The sequence below is a fragment of the Dama dama genome, chromosome 18 (assembly GCF_033118175.1).
Source record: "Dama dama isolate Ldn47 chromosome 18, ASM3311817v1, whole genome shotgun sequence".
Lineage (NCBI taxonomy): Eukaryota > Metazoa > Chordata > Mammalia > Artiodactyla > Cervidae > Dama > Dama dama.
In genome coordinates this window covers 112,606,789-112,624,404 of record NC_083698.1, presented here as the reverse complement: position 1 = coordinate 112,624,404, position 17,616 = coordinate 112,606,789, and the positions used below count along the sequence as shown (strand labels likewise).

Below are 17,616 nucleotides of genomic sequence, written 5' to 3'. Positions count from 1 at the left end.
TTTATTAAAGTATAAAAAGGGACTGGGAAAGCTTCTGACATAGACGTCAGAAGGGGGACGCAGCGAGCCCCCCGCGCTAGTTTTAGCAAGCTGTGTTCTGTCTGTTGGAAAGCTATTAATCGGGTACAGAGAGCCGCCTCAAGGCTGAGGGGGTTTCGGCAGGCCCCTCTCCCATAAAGTGCATTTTTGAGACAGGAAATGTGTCATCCCCCAGCCACAAAACAACCGATATGAATACTGGTTTGTTGAGCTATTATCAGTCAAAAGTTAGCCTTAAGTGGAGCCATTTTGAAGAAAGCCAAATTCCAAAGCAAACACATCGTTTCATTAACATAGTTTAAGGAAAATATTTCCATAAGCAAAACGCATTGGTTAGCCCAAGGTGTGAGAAAAGCTAAGTTCAGGTGGAACCAGGTGTCGTCATAGCAACACAGAATTTGAAGAGACACTTGCAGCCTGTTTCCTCCGCTTGGAGACCCCCCCCCAGGCCCTCCTGCCTGTGACCCTCTCATAAACATAAGCACGAACCTCCCGTAGTGATCAGAGGCGGGCCACCACCCCCGAGAGCGAGACACAGCCGCTGAGCAGCGGGGCGGCAGTGCTGAATGCGGCGGGAACGGGCGGGCACCGGGGTTCCGAGCACTTTGGAGACCGCTGTAGCCTTTCTGGGGGGACAGTATCTGGACGTCGAACACGCATCACCTTCTCAAGTTCGGTTCAGTTTTAGATCTTCCATCAAGACCCAGGTCACATACATAAAATTCACCCTCTTCACGGTCTCTGAACGTTCTCTGGCTGTACGGCTTTCTGGCAGCGACACCGGGACACCTGCAGCGCTCTCGGCCCGGAACCCTGTGTCTCTCTGCCTCTGCCAGCCCTGCGTGATCCACGTGAAAGGAGTCTCTTCCGCCCTTTTCCTTTAGACTAATCTGGGTTTCACGCAGCACAGCAGCAGCGATGTGCTAGAACCAGGAGCCCTTCAGCGTGCGCTCGTGACCTAGTCAGGATCAGAGAAGATGTACATGACCTTTGCCCCCAGCTCTGCTGAGAGGACACCGTCGTACAGGTCAGGCACGTGCTCATGTCGGAGCTGCAAAAACGGAGTTAGCCCCGACGCCCGCGGCTCGAGCACGAAACCCCGGCATCTTCATGTGCTGGAGCCGTATCCTGGCCTGGCGCAGAATGTCGTCCATTTTTCATAATGAACGTGCATTTCTGTATTACAGGAAATAGATTAAAATCCAGAAATACAAACCAAAGTCGGGACTTCCCCGGGGGCCCAGGGGTTAGGGCTCCATGCTTCCACAGAGGTGGCGGGGAACTGGGACCCCATAAGCTGTGTGCGTGCACTGTGGCCAGAAAAAAAATAGAAATCAATTCACCACGAGGAGACAAAACCCAGCAAGCAGGCGAGTCAGGAAACCACTGAGGACGCTCACCCGCGCACCAGGCGCCCACGTGGTCAGTGGAGCTGCCGGAACTCGGCTCAGACCCTCCGGGTACCAGGCTTCTGAGAATCCAACCTTGTCATCCCCGTCGCTGGGTGAGCACACCCCATGCAAACAGAAGTGTGTGGTTTGTCCGTTGTTACGCTTGAGTTTGCTTGGTTTCCAGAACAGCGGTTATCTCTCCAGGCAGCGGGGGAGGCTGGCATCCCGGGTGGGGGAGGGGTGGGGGCAGGGAAGTTGGGGGTTGGGGTAACGCGGAGCGGGCTCCCCTGCCCTTCATCCTCTCCTCCATCCCCACCCCTCTATCCCCCCTCCATCCCTGCCCCCATCAGGGGACCGGTCAGCCCGGCCTCCTCAGATGCAGTCCCATCAGCTCCCACTAAGCTGCTTTCTCCGACTTCCCCTTTCCTGGCTGAAAGGGGATCTCCCCAAAGATCTCCCCACTTTTCCTCAGAGGCAAAGACCGAGCATTTCCACTGAGGCTGTATGTTAGGGCTGAAATGTGTCCCCAAGGGTCACATGCTGGAGTCCTGACCCCCAGTCCCCCCAGGGACCGCATCTGGAGACGGATGAGCAGGGCGAGCAGGCGGCCTGAGTCCTCAAGAGTCCCTCATTTGCTTCAGTTGCCAAGTCAAGTCTGACTCTTTGCAACCCCTTTGCACCTCTGTAGCCCGCCAGGCTCCTCTGTCCGTGGGATTCTCCAGGCAAGAATACTGGAGTGGGCTGCCGTTTCCTCCTCCAGGGGCGCTTCCGACCCAGGACATGTCTCCTGCACTGCAGGCGGGGTCTTTACTGCTGAGCCCCCAGGAAAGCGCCCTGGGGGGCTTGGGTGACCCTACCCAGCAAGGCTGGCGTCCCTTCACAGAGGGGAAATCTGAACACAGGCCCGGAGTGGGGGGGTGAGCAGGCCGCAGGGAGGAGACGGCCGCACACACACCAAGGAGAGGGGCGCAGAGCGGCCCCTCAAGCCTCCGCTGGAAGCAGCCCTGCTGACGCCGAGACCTGGGCTTGGGGGACAACCGCCCTCTGTGGTGTTCGCGGCCAGGTGCGGGGAGGCTCTCACAACAGCTCTGTTCCGCCAGCAGAGAGGACAGAGGCTTGGGGCCCACGCGGTCCGCCGAGTTCACGCGGCCTGCGCACCGCTCCGGCCCCTCCAGCTCTGCGGTTTTAAATGAATCACTCACCAGCTTGACTTCTTGCTGTCCACCCTGTGGTTTGGCTCACCCCTCCAAACATCTCCCAGAGCTGTGAAGAGCGTTGTTTCAGACACACATCTCTCTGTTACAGGCTCACTTTCTAGGATGTGGGCGTGTTTCCCACGCCAGCTGATTCCAGGACCCTCAGGGCGTATCCACCCTTTGCTGGTCCGCGGTCTAAGGGACCACCCTTGTCTCCACGACAGTGTCCTGCCTCCATGAGCAGGAGGCGGGGGTCCAACCCCAGACTCTCTGTGAAGGGGGTCTAATCCCATGTCTCGTGAAGGGGGTCCAACCCAGAGTGTCCGTGAAGGGGGTCTAATTCCATGTCCCGTGAAGGGGGTCTAATCCCGTGTCCCGTGAAGGGGGTCCAACCCAGAGTGTCCGTGAAGGGGGTCTAATCCAGGGTGTCTGTGAAGGGAGTCCAACCCAGAGTGTCCCGTGGAAGGGGTCCAACTGAGTGTCCGTGAAGGGCCAGACAGTAGTTTAGACCTTCTGGGCCCACATGTGGTCTCCATTGTCTGTCCGTCCTTGCTTGCTTTTTTACAATCCTTACATTTCATTATTGTTCAGTCGCTCAGTCGTGTCCGACTCTTTGCGACCCTGTAGACTGCAGCGCGCCAAGCTTCCCTGTCCTTCAGGACCTCCTGAAGTTTGCAACCCTTTATAAAAAGAAAACGGAAAAGCTGCTGCTGGCTCCAGGGCCATGCAAAATCTGTCTGACTGCATTTGGTTCCGGGGCTGTAGCCACTGTCTCCGCGGGAGGCAGGGCTGTGGGGTCTCAGTTTCTGCAGGGATGACGCTGAGGAAAGTCAGAGGAGCACCCCGTGGAGGCAGTGTAAGCGACAGGGAGCAGCTGAGGGGTCAGGGTCCCCCGCCCCCTGACATCCATCCTAGCGCCGGGAGGCAGGCAGGACGCAGCCAAGGTCCTCTCCATAGGTGGAGGTCGGGGGGCACAGGGAGGGCTGTGTAAAGGATGAACGAGCCGCATTCTGCCTGTTCTGCCGACTCTACTAGACAGAGCCTGCGTGGTTTCCCCCTTCCCACTCAGTTTGTCCGGTCCTGTTCTAAGCAGCTCCCGATTCAACCCCCCCAGCCCCGGCCTTTGTCAGGGTCAGGGGTCCATCCACACGACGGCCAACGCGGGGTAAGGCAGAGAAAGCAGAGGACGGCAGGGCCAATGCACGCAGCAGGGGCGGTTGGCACGGAGCCTGTGTTTGTGACAGCCCATCATTGAGTGACTTCCTGCTTCTCTAAGAAATAAATACCAGTGCTCTCGGTGATTACAAAACCAAGCTGTCCTGGAGTTTGTTTGAGAGAAGGGCTAACTGTTCACCGGGAAACCTGTACACAGAGGCTCAGCAGCTTGACTCACCAGAAGTAAACGCAGTGAACTGGAGCAGCCAGGCCCTTCAGCAGGTCACTGGCACACGAGCCTTGGGCACCGCCCAGCAGGAAAAAGAAACAAACCACCATCCCACAGCACCCAGCTGGCTCCGGGGAGGCGGGCTGAGTGGCCATGGCTGTGGAGCAGCCGTCCACACCGTCCACGGCTCCCAAGCCCTGGGAATTTTCTGAGGGATGGGATAAGGTCTGTCTCTTGTCCTCAATTCTGGACAACGCATCGGGCAAGGGAACTTTTGGATGCCACCCAGGGGTGGGGGCTGGTTGCCGGGAGAAGCCCCTCTGTGATTAGAGGGTTGGAACTTTCCACCCCGCCCCCACCACCTGAGCTAAGAGTGGGCGAGGGTGAACCCATCACAGAGGCTGAGGAGCGAGTCAGTCATCCTGGGAGGCGAGGCTCCATAAAAACCCAGAAGCCCCAGACAGGGGCAGGTGGGTTGGCGAGCAAGGGGGCGAGGAACGTGCGTCTCGTGGGCAGGAAAGCCTGTGCCCGCTCCCCGTCAGGGGCCTTCACCTGACTGCATCCTTTATAGGAAGCTGGCGATCCAGGAAGTTAAGCAAGTCTTCCTCGACTCTGTGAGCTGAACTAGCAGATGAACCGAATCCAAGGAGGGCATCTTGGGACCCTCCGATCTGGGCCAGTTCGACAACCACCATGGAGGTTCCTTAAAAAAATAAACAGAGCTAAAAATTATCCAGCAATCCCACTCCTGGGCATATATCCAGATAAAGCCATGATTCAGAAAGGTACACGTACCCCAGTGTTCATTGCAGCAGTGTTTACAATAGCTAGGACGTGGAAGCCACCGAGATGTCCATCAGCAGGGATTGGATAAGGAAGACGTGGTACGCATATACAACGGAATATTACTCAGACATTCAAAGAATGAAATAAGGCCACTTGCAGCAACATGGATAGACCTAGAGAGTGTCATAGAGACTCTCTAGATAGAGAAGGCAGATAGAGAAGAAATATTGTATGACTTCCCTTATATGTGGCATCTAAAAAAAAAGCGATACAAATGAACTTGGGTTTCCCGATGGTGCCGGGGTAAAGAAGTCACCTGCCAATGCAGGAGACAAAAGAGACTTGGGTTCAATCCCTGGGTCAGGAAGATCCCCTGGAGAGGGGCATGGCACCCCACTCCAGTATTCTTGTCTAGGAAATCTGATGGACAGAGGAGCCTGGTGGGCTACAGTCCATGGGATGGAAATGGGCCAGACATGATTGAAGCATGCATGCACACAGTCACAAATGAACTTATAAAAGAAAAACAGACTCACAGACTTAGAGAACTAAGTTACGGTTGCTGGGGGGAAGGGTAGGGAGACGGGATGGTTAGGGAGTTTGGGATGAGCAGGTACACACTGTTGTATTTAAAATAGATAACCAACATGGACCTATTGTATCACACAGGAAACTCTGCTCAATGTTATGTGGCAGCTTATTTAACTTATATGCAGAGTACCTCATGAGAAATGCTGGGCTGGAGGAAGCACAAGCTGGAATCACGATTGCTGGGAGAAATATCGATAACCTCAGATATGCAGACACCACCCTATGGCAGAAAGTGAAGAAGAACTAAAGAGCCTCTTGATGAAAGTGAAAGAGGAGAGTGAAAAAGTTGGTTTAAAGCTCAACATTCAGAAAACTAAGATCATGGCATCTGGTCCCATCACTTCATGGCAAATAGATGGGGAAAACAGTGGAAACAATGGCTGACTTTATTTTGGGGGGCTTCAAAATCACTGCAGATGGTGATTGCAGCCATGAAATTAAAAGACACTTACTACTTGGAAGGAAAGTTATGACCAACCTAGACAGCATATTAAAAAGCAGAGACATTACTTTGTCCACAAAAGTCCATCTAGTCAGGGCTATGGTTTTTCCAGTGGTCATGTATGGATGTGAGAGCTGGACTAAAAAGAAAGCTGAGGGCCAAAGAATTGATGCTTTTGAACTGTGGTGTTGGAGAAGACTCTTGAGAGTCCCTTGGACTGCAAGGAGAGCCAACCAGTCCATCCTAAAGGAGATCAGTCCTGGGTGTTCATTGGAAGGACTGATGCTGAAGCTGAAACTCCAATACTTTGGCCACCTGATGTGAAGTGCTGACTCATTTGAAAAGACCCTGATTCTGGGAAAGATTCAGGGCAGGAGGAGAAGGGGACGACAGAGGATGAGATGGTTGGATGGCATCACCGACTCGATGGGCATGGGTTTGGGTGGACTCTGGGAGTTGGTGACAGACAGGGAGGCCTGGCGTGCTGTGGACACAACTGAGAGACTGAACTGAACTGAACTGAACTGGATGGGTGGGAGGTTTAGGGGAAAATGGATACACGTATATGTATGGCTGAGTCTCTTCACTGTTTATCTGAAGCTTAGTTTGTTAATTGGCTATACCCCAGTAAAAAATTAAAAGTTTTTTTTTAAAGATATTTTAAAATCAGAATGGAAAAAAAAATCAGAATGGGTTAATTATGATGGTGGGACTTGGCTATTAATTTTTTAAAATGCTAGAGCTCTACTGCATTCCATTTATAAATATGAATTCAAGAAATATTAGAAGTGTAAACATTAGAAGTGTACATGATTTTTTTATAAATTTGAGTTAGGCATGACATTCTTAAGCAAGAAGTGAAATCCAAAAACAACAAAGTGCTGATATATTTTGCTACATAAAAATTTTTTAATTTTTTTGAATTAAAAATAAAATATAAAAAAAAGATGTGGTACATATATACAATGGAGTATTTATTCAGTCACAGAAAAAGAATGAAATAATGCCATTTGCAGAAACAAGGACAGACCCAGAGATTATGATGCTAAGTGGAATAAGCCAGACAAAGACAAATATCATAGGATATCACTTATATGTGGAATCTAAAAAAAAAGTACAAATGAACATACCTACAAAACAGAAATAAAGCCACAGATGTAAAAAGCAAATTATGGTTACCAGCGCGGCGAAGAAGGGAAGCAACAGAGACTGGGATTGACATGCACAGCCAAATGGAAGTGTCAGTCGCTCAATGGTGTCCAACTCTTTACAACCCCATGGACTGTAGACCTCTAGGCTCCTCTGGCCATGAGATTCTTCAGAAAAGAATACTGGAGTGGTTGCCATTTCTTTCTCCGGGGGATCTTCCCGACCCAGGAATTGAATTAGGTCTCCTGCGTTGCAGGCAGATTCTTTACCATCTGAGCCATCAGGGAAGCCCATATACACACTGCTATATATAGAATAGATAACTAATAATCTCCTCTACAGTACAGGGGACTCTACTCAATACTCTGCAATGACCTATATGAGAAAATAATCTAAAAAAGAGTGGATATGTGTATATATATAACTGAGTCACTTTATTGTACAGGAGAAACTAATACAACATTGGAAATCAACTATACCCCAATAAAATTTATTAGAATGCATGCATATATGTAGACAGCTAGTCAGAAGTACAGGTTACGACAAGACTTCCCTGGCGGCTCAGCTGGTAAAGAATCGGCCTGCAATGCAGGAGACCTGGGTTCGATCCCTGGACTGGGAAAGATTGAAGGTGGGAGAGGAAGGGGGCGACAGAGGATGAGATGGCTAGATGGCATCACCGAATCCATGGACATGAGTTTGAGTGAACTCAGGGAGTTGGTGATGGACAGGGAGGCCTGGTGTGCTGCAGTCCGTGGGGTCGCAAAGAGTCGGACACGACTGAGCGACTGAACTGAACAGATGACAACAGACTTGCAACTGGGTGTCTGACAGGGAGAGGTGTCCCACGGGACTGAGCCCTTCAGGGTCGGGTCTGAGTCCATGTCCACCCTGAGCTGGATTCTCAGAGAGCTGCTGGTGTCCGGGAATCGCCTGTTGACATGGGGAAGCCACCTGATGCTAAGAGCCAACTCACTGGAAAAGACCCTGATGCTGGGAAAGATTGAAGGTGGGAGAAGGGGACGATGGACAATGAGATGGTTGGAGGGCATCACCGACTTGATGGACATGAGTTTGAGCACGCTCTGGGAGTTGGTGATGGACAGGGAGGCCTGGCGTGCTGCAGTCCACAGGGTCGCAAAGAGTCGGACATGACTTAGCAGCTAAACAACAACATCAACAAATAGGGAAGCCACACACACACACAGACACACATGCACACACATGTACACAGACACACACAGAGACACACACACAGATACAAACACACACACACACACACGTACACAGACACACAGAGACACACACATGCACACACACGTACACAGACACACAGAGACACACACGCACACACATGTACACAGTCACACAGACACACACACAGAGACACACAGAGACAGGCACACACAGAGACACACATGCACACACATGTACACACGCGCACACAGAGAGACACACATGCACACACATGTACACACGCGCACACAGAGAGACACACATGCACACAGACACAAACACACCGACACACACACAGACACACACAGACACACATGCACACACATGTACACAGACACGCACACTCACACACACTCACACAGACACACATGCACACACATGTACACACATACAGACACACACACACAGACACACACGCACACACACACATCTGCACAGACTGGAATGGGTCTGGGAACCCAAGGGAAGGAAGCGGTGGCCTCTGCCTTCCCTGGTTTCTGGGTGGCTGGCGATCCTTACGGTATCTGCCTCTCTCGGGGATTTCTCCCTGTGGCTCCTTACATGGCCTTACACGGCCCCCTCCTTACACAGCCACCCTGTTCCAGGAGGACCTCACCTTGATCACATCTGCAAGGATTCACAAGTCCGGGGCCGTCAACACGTCTTTCTGGAAATACAGTTCAATTCCCCAGAATGCAGACCTGTAAAGACGGCCTTTTCTGTTTGGAGGCTGCACCTCCCAGGTCGGGGCTCCTCCTGGTGGGCTGCCGCCCCAGGCATTGTTCACACAGCAGACCCGGACATTGATGGAAAGCATGGCTGCTAGAAAAGTGAGACAAAACACACATGTGCAACTCTAACGGACTAAGACCCACGGTCAGTGCTCCTGAATTTCCTCCTGGCAATAAATAAGCAAATTATAATTGCTGCTGCTGGAGGGGCCCCAGTCAGGTGTTGGAGTCAAATGTGGTCCCCACACTCAGAATATGGAAGAGCCACGCCTGTTGTGTTCAATTTCAAAGATCAATATTGTTAAAACATTTATTGTTCGACCCAGTACTTTTGAAGATCTTTTATTTTTTTCTGCGGAGGTGGGGGGGGTGTCCTCTTTTGAGGGGGGTCCTAGTTCCCTGACCAAGGATGGAGCCTGGGCCCCCAGTAGTGGAAGCATGGAGTCCTAACCACTGGAGCATCAGGGACGTCCCGGAAGCTTCCAGATCTAATGGGCTCCGTGAAGTGCTTCACGGATGGGCCGCGTCCCATCTGGTGAAGAGGAGGTTCTGCGGGAGACCGCGCAAAGTGGATCATTTTCTTAGGCAGAAGGAAGGCAGAGCAAGGAGTTGTGAGCGAGAGAAAGGCAGGACCGTCTTCCTTGGGGACGGAGCGGCCTCAGGACAGGTGACCCCGCTGGGCCACCGGGATTACAGGCTGGTGGACGCGGGGATGTCCCTGGGGAGGCCGAGCCTCCGGTGAGGTCAGGTGTCCTGGGCCTCAGCGTGGGTGACAGCTCGGGGGCTGGTCTTCACTGTGAGCAGACGCTCCCCTGTAACGGCCTTAGCAGGATGACAACGTTTTGCTGTAGGTCCCAGGGGCCCGAGAGCCCACGTGGCCCTTGCTCAGCAGGCGGTAACTCAAGGGGTCAACGGAAACAAACCCTAGTCGTGAGGGAGTCGCTCCCTCCCTGGGTGCTAGCCCAGGAGAAGGGCCCCTGGCCCAGGGAAAACAGCCCCAGGGTGTTCTCAGCAGTCTGAGCCTCCGCAGGGTTTTTGCTGCTGGAGCTTCCTTTTCAGCTTTGCTTTCTGCTCTCACAGAAACTTCACCTACAATCTCCGGGGAATTCCCAGTTCGCCAACAGGGGGGATGGAGCAATAGTGTCCTCAGGGACTTCCCTGGCGGTCCTGTGGTTAAGACTCTGCACTCCCAGTACCAGGGGCGCAGGAGAACCCTGGTCAGGGAGCTTAAAGGCCACACGCAGCAGAACGAAACAATGCCCTCAGAGCGGGTGTCGACGGCTCCCCACCACGGGTGATTAGGCAGCTCGATCAATGGGAACTGCAAGGTGATCGCAGGTCCTCTTGGGCTGTTAGGAGAATCCTGTGGAAGGGGTGAGAGAAAGGCAGGGCTGGGGGCAGCAGGGTGGGGCAGGGGGTCACAAGCGTGGGCCCACCGACTCTGCACACCTGTGCTGCCTGTGAACGCAGAGGCGCCCACCTTGCATGCCACCTGGCCTCTGGTCAGGGACGAGCCCTTCTGGGATCAAGGAAGCTAAAGCCAGTGAACACCCTTGCAGGCCCCGGGGCCATCGACTGCTTTAAACCGGGGATTTAATGCTCTCTCGTGGGGCGGGTGGGCCTGGCTGTCCTCTGAGGGCTCGGTGGGCCGGATGTCACGCTGGGTCAGGTCCCAGGGCCTCCCCGTATGATGTGGACTCTCCCAGCCCGGCGGCCGTGCCCCGAACAGGGGGGACGGGTCAGCTGGGCCCCGAGCGGGGCTAGGGGTGGGCCAGAGCTGCTCAGCACCCGAAGCCCAAGTCCACTCTGCCAGTGGGCCCTGCTCACCCCCAGGCTCCCCCGAGGTCAAGGTCCAGCCAGGGTCAGGGAGCACCGCCCAGCGTCCTCTCCCGGCCTCGCCCCTCCCCTGAGCGTCTCCCCACGCCTGCAGCCATCCTCCCCGCCCCCTCCTCCCACTCCCTGGCTGGGTCCTCACTTCTCAGAGTCCAAATTGCCAGCACTTCTACAGGCTTCCACGAAGCCAGGCCCCCCGAAACCGAGCTCCTCTGCCGCACTCGTGAGTGCCGTCCCACCCTTTATTCCCTGTGTCCCTGGGGGTTAAGGAGCATCGGGGAAAAGCTGGCCCTGAAACCAAGCAGGACCCTCTGGGGTCCTCCTGGGTGCAGAAGCCCCTCGGGTCCTGTTTGTCCTGTTTCTTGTTTGTGGAGAAAGGCTTTGGGCTCCGAGGCCCTCGCTGAGTTCCAGAGAGTGGACGCATGCAGTGACTAACCAGGGACATGAGAAAATGGAATGGGGACAAAAGAAAGACAGTCAAGCAAGGAAAGCAAGGACAGTTCCGCACAGACGCGTCCTAGCTCCTCCTCAGGGAACCTGCGTGACAGCCCGAGGCATGCCTCTGGGCGGCGGGAACAGGGAGCACCGTGACCAGCGCTGACCACAGCACCAGACCCCAGAAGGCTGATGACCGAGGTTCCTGGAGCACCAACCTCTCCCCTCACTCCAGCCAGGCAGAAGGAAGTGCATGAGCTACAACCCTCACCCCAAACTTCGCCTTCAAAGCCCCTCCCCTGAGGGCCTTCTGGGAGTTTGGGTCTTTTGAGCCCGAATGGCCGGTTCTCCTTGGTAGGCCCTGCAGCAAACACTGCAGCTTTCTGCACTGCAGCCCAGGGTCAGGGGTGGGCTCTGCTGCTCGCCAGGTGAGTGGACTCGGGCTCTGTCCAGCCCAGCTGGGCTGGGCCCGTGGGCTTCCTTCACAGCACTTTTCAGAGCTCTAACTGAAACCCTGCTTTTGGAACGCAGACTCAGGGTCCACACGTGTGGTCAGGGGCTTCGTCTGCCCCGTGTCCTGAAGATGGTGCGGGGCCGCCCGCACCCAGACGCCCCAGAGGCGGCCTTCGAATGGACAGGTGATGAATGACCCTGGGACGCGAGGATGGGGGCTGGGAGGAGAGGAGGGCTGATGGACTCACGCGGCAGCTGAGACAGTTTTTAGGCTGGTGATCAAGTGGGATAGGGCTTCCCTGGTGGCTGAGATGGTAAAGAATCTGCCTGCCATGAAGGAGACCCGGGTTCAATCGCTGGGTTGGGAAAATTCCCTGGAGGAGGAAATGGCATCCCACTCTAGTACTCTTGCCTGGAGAATCCCATGGACAGAGGAGCCTGGTGGGCTTCAGTCCATGGACTCTCAAAGAGTTGGACCCGACTGAGTGACTAACAGTTTCAGGTCCGGGTAGGATGCTTGCGTTGGGATCTGTGACTCACCTTTGCTTCTCTGACATTTCTGCCTTTTGCACTTAAACCTCTGCAGACCTGGAGAGGTGACCCTGAGAGAAGGGCCGGGCCGGGACACCCCTTGGGAAATGGACTCCTGTCACTTCTGCGTCCGGGGCGGTGGGGATGAAGGTCCTGTCCCGGGAAGGACTCGCTTGCCCTCAGAGCCCAGGCAGCAGTGCGTTCACCTGGCCCAGCTCCACCACAGATCAGAACGTTTCCAGAAGGTTCCAGCGGGCTCTCGAGTGGAGGTCAATGCCGACTGTGCCCAGGTGCTCCTGGGGGCACGTGGCCCGAGGCAGGCGCAGGGGAGGCTGGGCCAGGCAGTCCTGATAAGATAGGCGCCCCTTCCTGCCTTCCTTTGGGTTCACTTGCTGACGGCGGGCACGGCCATGCCGCGGGCACAGGCTGACCCTCTCGCCCGCGGGGACCTGGGCCACCGTCCAACGCCGGCCTGGGACTTTCCGGGGCCTGCCCTGGGGTTGGCCACCGGGCAGCCTCACTCTGCCGTCCGCACCCAGGGCTGAGCCTGCAGATCCCGGCCTCGCCCAGTGCTCACCGAGGCTGGAGCTGCGGCCGGGCCTCCATCGCCTTGACCACGGGCCTCCCAGCGCCTCCTGCCCGCGGCCCGGTGCCCCTCGGCCGAGGCCCAGGCCCCTGCAGGGCTGGCGTGGAGGCTCCGGGCTCTGATGCCACAGCGAGGGGAAGCTGCCCAACTCACAGGCGTGTGAGCGCCCCGTGCCCCGTGGATGGCTCTCCAGGCCTGCTGGGGCCAGTAGTGCCACAGACACACACGCACACTGGCACATACATGTGCACACTCCAGGTCCTGTACACGCATGCTCCCTGCAGGCTCACACCGGGTCACGGAAGCTCCCATCGCCCTTCACTGAAGGTCTGGGGACAAAGAAGAGGTTTGCCCTGTAACAACGGGCACCTTAACCTTTACCCTTAGGTGTGTCTTTGGTTTGAAAGTGAAAGTGGACGTGTCAGTCACTCAGTCGTGTCTGACTCTGTGACCCCATGGACTGTAACCCTCCAGGCTCCACTGTCCATGGGATTCTCCAGGCAAGAATACTTGGGTAGCCAAGTATTGGGTAGCGTGGGTAGCCACGCCCTCCTCCAGCAGATCTTTCCAACCCAGGGATTGAACCCAGGTCTCTTGCATTGCAGGCTGATTCTTTACCAGCTGAGCCACCTGAGAAACCCTTTTCATTTACTTAGCCACAGGGACCATGACTTGTCAGCTCCCTGACCAGGGACCAAACCTGCGCCCCTACCTTGGCAGCGTGGTGTCTTAACCTCTGGACTACCTGGGGATGCTTTGTGAGAGTGAAAGTGAAGTCACTCAGTCGCGTCCAACTCTTTGTGACCCCATGGACTGTAGCCTACCAGGTTCCTCCATCCATGGGATTTTCCAGGCAAGAGTACTGGAGTGGGGTGCCATTTCCTTCTTAAAACCAGTGTTTTAAATCGCGATGTTAGCACTGGCCCACAGTAAATATTCAAACAGCACGAATGAGTCCTCCACCCCGAGGCAGTGACTGTCTGTCCCTTACCTACGGGCCATGCCAACCTCAGACGCCTGCCCGCGGAGCCTCCCGGGAGGGGCAGACCTGCTCCGGCCGGTTCCCAGAGTGCCACTTCCTGCCCCCCAGCCCTGCCCCTGTCTCTGCTCTTATCTTCTCTTGCCTGCTGATCTGTCATTTACCTTCACTTCTGGATTTCTTTTCTTTTTTGGATTGCAGTAAAAATACTCCCAACATAAAATTTACCACTGTCACCAGTTTTAAGTGCACAGTTTAGGTTCACATTATTTATTTGTACTGGGTCTTAGTTGAGTCATGTGGGATCTTGTTCCCTGACCAGGGATCGAACCCCGGGCCCCCTGCCTGGGGACATGGAGTCTTAGCCACTGGAGCCCCAGGAAAGTCGCTGGGTCAGGTGGTTGTGCAACCACCATATCTGCATAATTTCCGGAACCTTCCACATCAAACATGTCACCCCTCCCCCCACCCCCATCCTCAGGCCCCGCCTTCTGTCTCTGTATCTAGGAATCTGACGATCCCAGGATCCCATATGCTGGAACCAGTGTTTTCCTTGCCTCTGGCTTCTCACTGAGCGTCTGTCCCCAGGGTTCACCCTGGAGGCAGTCAGGCAGGATTCCCTCCCCCGCCGAGGCTGAACACCCCGGGAATCTGTTTAGACTGTCCCCCTGGGGCTGTCTCCACCCAGGACAGGCCCTGCCGGCACCCCTTCTCCTCCAGCCCAGCACCCGGGGCAGGGGCCTCCCCCAGACGCTGCAGAGGTCGCCCTGCTGGGCTCCCAGCAGGCGCCAGGTGACCGCGAGGGACGACCCAACAGGTGACTGTCACCGGCCCCTCTGAGCGCCTGGCAGCAGCACCCACGGCTCCTCTCCCATCGCATCCCAGAGCAGACGGACAGGTGGACAGACGCACAGACAGACAGGTGGACGCAGGGTCCTCAGGGCTCAGCCCTGGTGCCCCGGGCCCGGCGCCCACTGGGAGCCCCGGAGGTCGGGCCTGGCCTTTCTTCTGCACCTCCCAGGCTGCTCCTCATGCCGGGCGCTCCTGGCCCCGACCTCGGGCCGCCCTCCAGGCCACAGGCGTCCCAGGTGACCGACCGGTTGCCCCGGATGATCGCCCTGGTTCCGGAAACATTTGCATTTCCTCTGGGAGCCTTGGGGGCCTCAGGTGGGTGAGGGCTGTGGGCAGGGAGCCCAGTCAGCCTGCCGCGGACTTGAGGCCGGTTCTGCAGGGGGCACGCCCCGAACCTCCCTGGCCTGCCCAGCTGTGTGCCTGCGGCCTCCCGCCCTGACTCCGGGCCGCCTCGGGCCCCGCCCCGCAGGCAGACAGCCCCTCACCTTTCTCAGCAGCCCCCCAGCGGGCAGACGGCCCCTCACCTTTCTCGGCGCCCCCACCCTCCCCGCTCACCTTTCTCAGCGCCCCCCAGCGGGCAGAAGGCCCCTCACCTTTCTCGGCGCCCCCCAGCGGGCAGACGGCCCCTCACCTTTCTCGGCGCCCCCCAGCGGGCAGACGGCCCCTCACCTTTCTCGGCGCCCCCCAGCGGGCAGACGGCCCCTCACCTTTCTCGGCGCCCCCCAGCGGGCAGACGGCCCCTCACCTTTCTCGGCGCCCCCCAGCGGGCAGACGGCCCCTCACCTTTCTCGGCGCCCCCCAGCGGGCAGACGGCCCCTCACCTTTCTCGGCGCCCCCCAGCGGGCAGAAGGCCCCTCACCTTTCTCGGCTCCCCCCAGCGGGCAGACGGCCCCTCACCTTTCTCGGCTCCCCCCAGCGGGCAGAAGGCCCCTCACCTTTCTCGGCTCCCCCCAGCGGGCAGACGGCCCCTCACCTTTCTCGGCGCCCCCCAGCGGGCAGACGGCCCCTCACCTTTCTCGGCGCCCCCCAGCGGGCAGACGGCCCCTCACCTTTCTCGGCGCCCCCCAGCGGGCAGAAGGCCCCTCACCTTTCTCGGCGCCCCCCAGCGGGCAGAAGGCCCCTCACCTTTCTCGGCGCCCCCCAGCGGGCAGAAGGCCCCTCACCTTTCTCGGCGCCCCCCAGCGGGCAGACGGCCCCTCACCTTTCTCGGCGCCCCCCAGCGGGCAGACGGCCCCTCACCTTTCTCGGCGCCCCCCAGCGGGCAGAAGGCCCCTCACCTTTCTCGGCTCCCCCCAGCGGGCAGACGGCCCCTCACCTTTCTCGGCGCCCCCCAGCGGGCAGACGGCCCCTCACCTTTCTCGGCGCCCCCCAGCGGGCAGACGGCCCCTCACCTTTCTCGGCGCCCCCCAGCGGGCAGACGGCCCCTCACCTTTCTCGGCGCCCCCCAGCGGGCAGACGGCCCCTCACCTTTCTCGGCGCCCCCCAGCGGGCAGAAGGCCCCTCACCTTTCTCGGCGCCCCCCAGCGGGCAGAAGGCCCCTCACCTTTCTCGGCGCCCCCCAGCGGGCAGAAGGCCCCTCACCTTTCTCGGCGCCCCCCAGCGGGCAGAAGGCCCCTCACCTTTCTCGGCGCCCCCCAGCGGGCAGAAGGCCCCTCACCTTTCTCGGCGCCCCCCAGCGGGCAGAAGGCCCCTCACCTTTCTCGGCGCCCCCCAGCGGGCAGAAGGCCCCTCACCTTTCTCGGCTCCCCCCAGCGGGCAGACGGCCCCTCACCTTTCTCGGCGCCCCGCCCCGCCGGCCCGCCCCGCCCCTCCTGCAGACCCCGCCCCCACCACGCTCCCAACGCGGCTGCCGTCCAGGCGCTGACTCTGCCTTGGGAGAGAGAGGGCCATTCAGGGCCGGGGCAGGTCTGGGAGCGGCAGGGGCGGGGCGGGAGGGGCCTGGCCGGAGGCCCCGGGTCCCCAGAGAAAGGCCTGCGTGTGAGGAGCCTCCGGCAGGACAAGCGGGCCTCTCAGGATGCCTGTCCCGCGTCCTGGGGCTGGGATGGGCCTGCTTCCACGGGTGGCATCCGGGCGTCCTGGGACCCGGGACGGCGTCCTCTCTGGGTCTCCGTGCGGCCAGGGGGCGGCCAGCACTGACCGCTCCACGAGCCGGGCTCCTGGACGTCCCCTCCAGGCGGTGGCCCAACAAAAATCTACAGCTCTCCTCAGTGTACCACTGGGTCCCCGGGTGAGTCGGGGGGCGGCCTCCGGCCTGTTTCTGCCTTGAAGAGGGCCGCGGGTGCTTGGCCAGCCCCCCCCCCCCCCCCCCCCGCCCTTGGTGACACATAGGGACTCGCTGGGGGCAAAGCTCAGACGAGACCTCAGGCCCCACCGCCAGCCGAGTGCCTGCCCTGGCCACCTGGGCGAGCTCTGTCCTCTCCTACAATGGGCGTGTGGGGGAGGAGGCTGCAAACAAGAAGCCCTTTCTCTGCCTCAGGGAAATGAAATCCCTCTGACGCTGGGTCTTATCGCAGGCTTGTCTCCTCTTTGTCAGCCCTGCCTGAGCCCCTGCCTGCTTCAATTTGACCCCACCCAGGGAGACGGTAATGGACACGGAGGCCTGGCGGGCTGCAGTCCACGGGGTCGCCAAGAGTCGGACACAACTGAGCGACGGAACAACGGCCCGGGGACCCCACACCAGAGCCAGCCAGGCCAGGCACAGGGCGCCAGCCCCCGCACCAGGTGCGGCAGGGCCTCTTGGGCCTGGGGTCCCCTTGGCCTGGCGGGAGGCGCCCCCCAGCCCTGGCTCTCTCAGGGACCCTCGGGGGCCGGCTCTGCTGCTCCTGGTCTGGCTGGTGGCCTTCAGGCCTCTACAACTGGACACCCCGATGGATAAATGTGTGTGCGGGCCGTGATGTGTGTCTAAAACCTCCGCCTCCTGAGGCCCCATCAAGCTTGTAACAGGTTGGCCTCCCTTGCTGTCAGCTTTGAAAGTTAAGTGTTGTCCCCAGATTGAGACCTAA

The 17,616-nt window shown here is 57.9% G+C and overlaps 1 long non-coding RNA gene across 2 annotated transcripts; it reads right to left on the bottom strand.

Annotated features, from left to right (window-relative positions):
• LOC133072674 (uncharacterized) lies at positions 1 to 15,599 on the bottom strand. 2 transcript variants are annotated; one of them, XR_009696791.1, is made up of 6 exons: positions 15,550 to 15,599; positions 8,831 to 9,036; positions 3,201 to 4,713; positions 2,633 to 2,693; positions 1,440 to 1,647; positions 1 to 1,215 (listed from the first exon to the last, which is right to left on the bottom strand). It is a non-coding gene; the product is annotated as an uncharacterized LOC133072674 (long non-coding RNA). The 2 variants fall into 2 exon arrangements; XR_009696792.1 differs by lacking the exon at positions 15,550 to 15,599 and adding an exon at positions 15,474 to 15,521.
• Positions 15,600 to 17,616: the final 2,017 nt, after the last annotated feature.